At 47.3% G+C, this 7,036-nt stretch overlaps 2 protein-coding genes across 2 annotated transcripts in view; both read left to right on the forward strand.

The window, feature by feature from the left end:
• LYPD3 (LY6/PLAUR domain containing 3) overlaps positions 1-7,036 on the forward strand; it is a 103,292-nt gene that overhangs the window by 75,891 nt on the left and 20,365 nt on the right. The window contains exons 6-7 of the transcript XR_010837971.1: positions 3,710-3,978; positions 4,387-4,543. The gene's annotated coding sequence lies outside the window, so the exon portion shown is untranslated. The remainder of the gene's footprint in view (positions 1-3,709; positions 3,979-4,386; positions 4,544-7,036) is intronic.
• Positions 1-7,036, forward strand: part of RPS19 (ribosomal protein S19) — a 115,455-nt gene that overhangs the window by 51,540 nt on the left and 56,879 nt on the right. The gene's annotated exons all lie outside the window — the stretch shown is intronic.

Below are 7,036 nucleotides of genomic sequence, written 5' to 3' on the forward strand. Positions count from 1 at the left end.
AGTGCTTCATGTTTTCAATATATGTGTTGCAAGTATTTTCTTTCAGTCTGGGACTTGTCTTTTTACTGTTAAGAAAATGGTATCTTTTGAAGAGAAGAAGTTTTTCATTTTGAGAAAGCCCAATTTATCAGGTTTTTTCATGATTCATGTTTTTTGGTGTTCAATATAAAAATTTCATTTACTGTAAGGTCACAAAAATTTTTTTGCTATGCTTTTTTCTAGAAGATTTATCATTTTGCCTTTGCATTTAGGTTTATGATCCATTTTGAGTTCATTTTTGTGAATGGTGTGAGGTAAGGATTGAGGTCCATTTTCTCCCTAAATCCCCCAGTTCTCCAATCCTTTGTAGAAAAGATTGTCCTTTCTCATTAAATTACTTTCATACCCTTAGCTGAAAATCATTTGATCATATGCATATGCATTTCTGGACTCTACTCTGTTCTATTTAACATATACATCTAGATAATACCACACTCTGTTGATCATTGTATTTTTAAAATTTTATTTATTTATTTATTTATTTATTTTTGGCTGTGTTCAGTCTTCGTTGCTGTGCCCAGGCTTTCTCTAGTTGCAGTGAGTGGGGGCTACACTTTGTTGCAGTGCGCATGCTTCTCACTGTGGTGGCTTCTCTTGTTGCAGAGCGTGGCTCTAGGTGCACGGGCTTCAGTAGTTGTGGCACGTGAGCTCAGTAGTTGTGGTGAATGGGCTTAGTTGCTCTGCAGTATGTGGGATCTTCCCGGACCAGGGCTTGAACCCGTGTCCCCTGCACTGGCAGGCAGATGCTTAACCACTGCGCCACCAGGGAAGTCCCAGATCACTGTATTTTTGTAGTAGCCTTAAAATCAGATAGTGTAAATCCTCCAACTTCTACTTTTGTAAAACTGTCTTAGCTATTATAGGACCTTTCCACTTCATTATAAATTTTAGAATCAGCTTGTCAGCCACTACAAAAGGCTTGCTAAACTTTTGATTGGAATTGGAATTTTATTTTAATCGATTTAAATTGCATTGAATATGTATGTCAATGTGGCAGAATTGATATCTTCACAATATTGAGTCCTCCAATCCATGAACATGGTATCTCTCTCCACTTATCTAAGACTTTTTTCACTTCTGTTAGCTATACTCACTAGATTTTAGTGTACAAGTCTTCCACATATTTTGTTAAATTTATTATTTGATATTTTATGTGTGTAGATGCCTTTGCAAGTGGTATTTTAAAATACTTCACGTTCATTGCTAATATATAGGAATATTTAAGAGTATAGAATAGAGAATAATATAGAATAGTTAAGCTTTGTTAACATGGGTATAGAATAGACTTTACTCTAGGGCTGGTTTAGCTCTACTCATAAATTATAACTTTTCTGGGGTCTCCACCCAATGTCCTATGTATTCAACAAGGTCTCTCTACCTGGCTTCTTGAAATTGGAATGTTTTCTCTTTCTGTGTGAGCTTTGGACATTGTTCCATATATAGCCCCCTGGAAGGTTATTTTAAGTTTGTTTGCACGCAAACTCACAAGCTTAAATAAAGGGCTTTTTTCTCTATTCTAAATTGCCTGTATCTGCTCACTTAGCCTTGGTCAGGGAGACATGGCATTTTTATTTGTGTGTTTTAAATTAATTTTTAGCATTGTGAAGATGGCCCTAACCCACCTCTAAATAAAGTAACCCTAAGCGGGCATTTTAACGAGAGTTAGTGTGGGTTTAAAACGTTAATTATTGATGTAAATAAAGTAAATCTTTCTTTGGGTTCAGTTTTTAAAGCCATCAGTGACTCAGTAAAGATTCTTAATAGTGACAATGACAAAGAGGTGAAAGGGGAGTCAATGAATTCATTCACCTTTGTCCTCAAGTAATTAAGATCCCAAAGTGGTCAGAGGTTCTTTGACTGAATGAAGTGTTCTCAGGTCCCTGAAACTCAGGGAGCCGAAGAGAATTCTACAAAATGCCAGGCCTCTGTGTCAAGAGACAGCTACAGAAAACAGAACCACCTCTTCATCCGAAAATCTGTCATAGTTAGTGTATGGGGTAGGTCGTTTAATGGCTACAGATTCCTCCCATCCCTTTGTAATGTGTCTTTGCTGCTCTTCCCATCCAAAGGCAGAGTCTTGTTTCTCCATCCCTTAAAGCTAGGTGTGGCCATGTGACATTTCTTTCTTTCTTTCTTTCTTTTTTGGTCACGCCGAGGGATCTTAGTTCCCTGACTGGGGACTGAACCCAGTGCCCCTGCAGTGGAATCACGGAGTCCTGACCCCCTGACCACCGGGCCGCCAGGGAATTCATTAATGATTCTTTATATTAACTGGGTTCGATGCCAAGGTTTGTGGCCATGCCACGTGGCCAAAACAAAACACCCCCAAACCAAAAACCAAAACCAAAATACTTTCCCCTTTAAAATTGGTGTGTGGTTCCTGATGCCTGCCTGGACCCTGGCTGATACAGATTCTAAGGGTGTGAGACCAAATAGGACCAAGAGAAAGGCTTCATGGGGCCAAATTCTTTCACATGGGATATAGGATTGCAGGTGTGGGTTCAGGCATCTGGGAATATCATTATGAGCCTGCTAGGTTAGTGAGTTACTATCTGGACTCAATGCTAGAACTTCTCCAGCGTATTGGAGAGAAATAGAGCCCCAAGTTTGGGGACCAGGGGACCGTGGGAAGGCATCAGAGGAGGGGACATCGAGAGCACTGTGGTGGCAGAAGAACCTCTGAGGCATAAGACGCTTATGGGAATGCTGGAAAAAGAGGATTTGGGAGCAGCCAAGTGGTGACACTGGGTATACAGGGCAATGTGGCCCCAATCACTGGAACAAGCCACAGAGCAAAAATGTCATCAGAGTGTTTTGACAGGTGGGGATCCATGGCAAAGCTAAATGACCGGGGGTCCCTAAAGGTGCAGGGAATTTTCTAGCTCTGACGGGAAGAGATCTTAGGTCACCACGACAGGGACTTATGACATTCTCATTCAATTCCCAGACTAAGCCAGTTCATAGACCTGGAACCCCGTGAATGGGCAAGGAGGCTGGGCCCGTTTGAGAAGGACCCTGCAATGCAACCATGGGTGTAGGCAGTGAATCTTCCCCCTACACCAGAAAGACTGGTTGGCGGGTGGGGGGGTGGGGGGGTGGGGGGGTGGGGGGGGCGTGCATTTATCTGGAGGACTTGGGCACTGGTCAAAGGGAAATAAATGCTCAGACCTTGTGAGGATTATTTGGATGATAGCTCTGGATGGATGCTTATCGCCACCGTGAGCCAGGTGAGGATGTAGACAGACTTTTGGCTCAAGTCCCTCTCCCAGTGGGCTTCAGAGGACCACAGACTCATCCTGTTATTTATGTCATCCTAGAATGTATAATAGGAATAGGTAACAGGAAAAGCCCTCACGTAGGTTCCCTGACCCATGGAGTGAGGGCTGTTATGGTAAGAAAGACCGAATGGTGCTTCTGAAACTATTACCACGCCCACCAAGATGGTAAATCAGAAGCTGTAATGCACCCCTGGGGGAATTTCTGAGATTAATGCCAACACCACAGCACGAGAGACACAGGGACCTAGGTGGCTATCGCATCTCTAGAGAATGATGGTCTAGAGAATGATGACAGTTTCTGGCAAATGTAAGTGGCAACGATCATTGCAGCTACGGTTCTGGATGTGGTTTCTTACAGACCTAACAATTCATTGTTCTGTATTCGTTGGCAGAGATCATCAGAAGCACTTATATTTCAGGGACAAGAGTACACCTTGACTTTCTGGACTCTTGCTCAACTCTCCTGCCCTCTTGTCCCAGAGGAACCTTGATCATCTGATTTTCTACAGAACGTCACACCGGTCCACTTCATTGATGGATTTGTGTTATTTAACCGGACACGGTGAACAAGAAGTAGCAGGCACCCTTGATGATAACACACGTGTGCCGCAGGGTGGAGGATAAACTGTGCGTCATCTCCTCCCCACCGCTTCACGCTGGTGTAAGTCCTAGGGGACGATAGGTCTGGGGCATGTCTCAATATTCCTTCTAAACTGAGAGACAATTTGCTACAACTTGTGTGGCTCCCTTTACAAAACAGATCAGTCCTTTAGGAGTTGGCTGGGGGGGGATGTAGCCCATTTTGACATACTACTCCTACTCATGTGTGAGGGAACCCATAAGATTGTCACTTTTGAGTGGATCCTAGAGCAGGAAGGGGCTCTGATGCAGGTTCAGACTGGAAACCTAGCTGCTCTGAACCTCGGGTCATCTGACCCAAGAGACCCAACGTCCCTGAAAGTTTCTGTGACATAAAGAGATAATAGGATAATCAGAGTGCAGAACCTTGGGGTTTTGGAGCAAAGCTATGTCTTCTTCTGCAAATAACTATCCTCCATCTGGGCAACAGCTCCTGACTTATTACTGGGACCCAGTAAAGTTTGAACACCTGACCGTGGGACACCAAGGGCATCGTGACCTGAACGGCACGTCACATCCTGGGTGCAGTCAAGCTACCAAACCATGACGCTGGGCACGCACAGCAGCATCTGCCATCCATGGAGAAGGTGTGTATGAGATCAGGGCACAGGGCACCCCAGCGGGTGGCTCAGGCACCCACGGCACCCGCACCTCCTGCCTCTTCCCCCACCCACACTTATGAGCTCATGGGGGTTCCCTGGGATCCGTTTACAGGGGGACTGAAGGCACAGACTAGGCGTACGGACAGATCTGGAGCGCGGGCTGGCACCAGGCAGGAGTGGGTAGCTGCTGTGTTAGCACTCAGACGTGTGGTCCTGAAAGAGTGACGTAGGGAAATCCTTCAGGCAGCAAAACTTCAGGGATCCACTTTGTGGGAGGGAGAGAGGTCCTCAGGTCCACTTCGGCACTAGTCAAGGGCTTGGTAAGAAGAAAGGTATCAAATGAAGACGGGGGGATATGCGTAAGGGCCTCTGGGGATGGGCACAGGGTCTGAAGATGTTCACGTCCCACACGAATGCCCGCCAGAACCCATGCCCTGAGCATGGGAACCCTTGGTATCCTGTGGACAGCGTCAGGCGGCTTCCCTCCCATCCGTGCTGCACACTGGGCCCACGTGCAAAGTGGCCACGTGGGCGGTGGAGGCTCCACATGGTAAAAACAAATGGGCTAACTCTCCCCAGGGTGACCTGACTGTTGACTGTACTCAGTGCCCAAACCAACAGAGGCAGAGGCCAACTCCAAGCCTGTTATGGCGTCTTTCTACAGCAGGACTACCCAGGACATACCCCACCCTCGAGAGGACTGAGCTTTCTCCCCACGGGGATAAATACACACTGTGGGTTCTGATTTGCCTTCCTCGTACTCAATGCTTCTGTCAACCCTGCCATTTGGGAACTTAGGAGATGTCTGTTCTATTGCTACAGTATCCCATGAAGTATTGCTTCCAGCCAGAGGACATAATTTAAGGCAAAGGCAGTGAGGCAGTTAACTCCCATCCGTGGAGCTCACTGATCTTCCAGGTGTCCCACTCCACAGAGACAGCTGACTTATCGGAAGGGTGGAATGGCCGTGATGGTTGATGAGGGCACCGGGTGAGAGAAGGTACCCTGCCACCCAACAGGAGATGCTGTATGTCTTGAACCAGTGGCCAGTCTATCGTGTCACCTCTCCCAGAGCCAGAATGCAGGGGTCCATGAATCAGGGGAGGATAAGGGAGTGTCCCCTCCCACTAGTACACCTAACAACCCGCTTAAAGAATTTTTGCTCCTGGTCTCTGTGACCTTGGTCTTGGTGTGGGTGAGGAACCCCATCAGAGCTCTAATCAATTGGAAGCCAGGACTGTCCCCTTGCCATTTTGTGCTCCTTGCGCTGCTGAAACAACAGGCAGAGACGAGGGCCACTCTGCTGACGGCCAGAGGGAACCTGACCGCCAGAGGAAGGCTGGGTTGCTGGATCAAGGAAGACTATATTTGGATATTACCCCCGACGCATCCGCCGGGGGGATGCGTCGGGGGTAATATCTCCTTGGCCGGTGGCCCTGTTCAGACGAAAGTGGCCAAGAGCCAATAAAGACAAGACCATTGAACACTTACTTCCCTTAAGAATGAAGATTTGTGTCACACCAGTTGTCCAGAGGAGGGGGTGGCAGGTGGTAAGAGAACATAGAATGGGTGGTAGGAGAGGGCAGCTCTGATCACCACCAGCTACACAGACAGGACCTTTTCATCTTCGTTTTATGCTGTTTTTCCCCATCTTCCTCTCACTGTGGCACGTGAAGAACTGGTTGTCTAACGCTGTGGGTGTGTGACCCATTATCATTAGAACAATATGGTAACGGATGGGAATTGTGTCTTCCGTATTGAGGACTCTGATTTTCATCGGGACAAAGGAAAGGGGTGACTGCTGGACACTTTCTGTTTCCTTCTTCAAATTCACTCTCTCATTCACTTCCCCCTGCCCTGCACTGTGGGACTGTCAATGGAATCTCCTGCCTTCCAGCTGGGTTCAGTCAATGGGGAGACCCAACAGGAGACCAGAGGGAGGATATTGAGTGAGGTTGGGGTATTAATTCCCCAGCTCCCTCCCTGTAGTGTCGCTGTGGGCTGGATGAGTTTTCAGCCTGGGATCAGAGATCCTGTCAGAGGGCGTTCTCCAAACACCACCCCCTCCAGATTCTAGTAATGGTAATGACTTCTTCTCAGTGTTTCCGGCCTAGGATAACAGCCCCAATGATATCAGCCTCAGGAAACTGTACAAAGCCTCTTGTTTCTCTGTCTCACACAGACCCTTAAGTTATTCAAGTGGGGTGAGCCCGCTGTTGGTGCTGAGGCCCTGGCTACTGGGACAGAAGCCTCATTGGCCCCAGTGCACCGTCACCTCCCAAGTCATGGATATGCCCAAATACTTTTGCTTGCAGCAACCTGAAGGCTCTGCTGCCACCCAGTGGGATCCAGTGGGGATGTGGACCAGATCAGTAAAGGACAGCCTGAGATGGTGAATCTGTCACCGGATTCCTCTCCTCCCTCATGCCAGATCTCTGGCAGTCCTGCCCTCCCCTCACGTAGGGAAACCCCAGCATC

Source organism: Kogia breviceps, chromosome 18, assembly GCF_026419965.1.
Source record: "Kogia breviceps isolate mKogBre1 chromosome 18, mKogBre1 haplotype 1, whole genome shotgun sequence".
Taxonomy (NCBI): Eukaryota; Metazoa; Chordata; class Mammalia; order Artiodactyla; family Physeteridae; genus Kogia; species Kogia breviceps.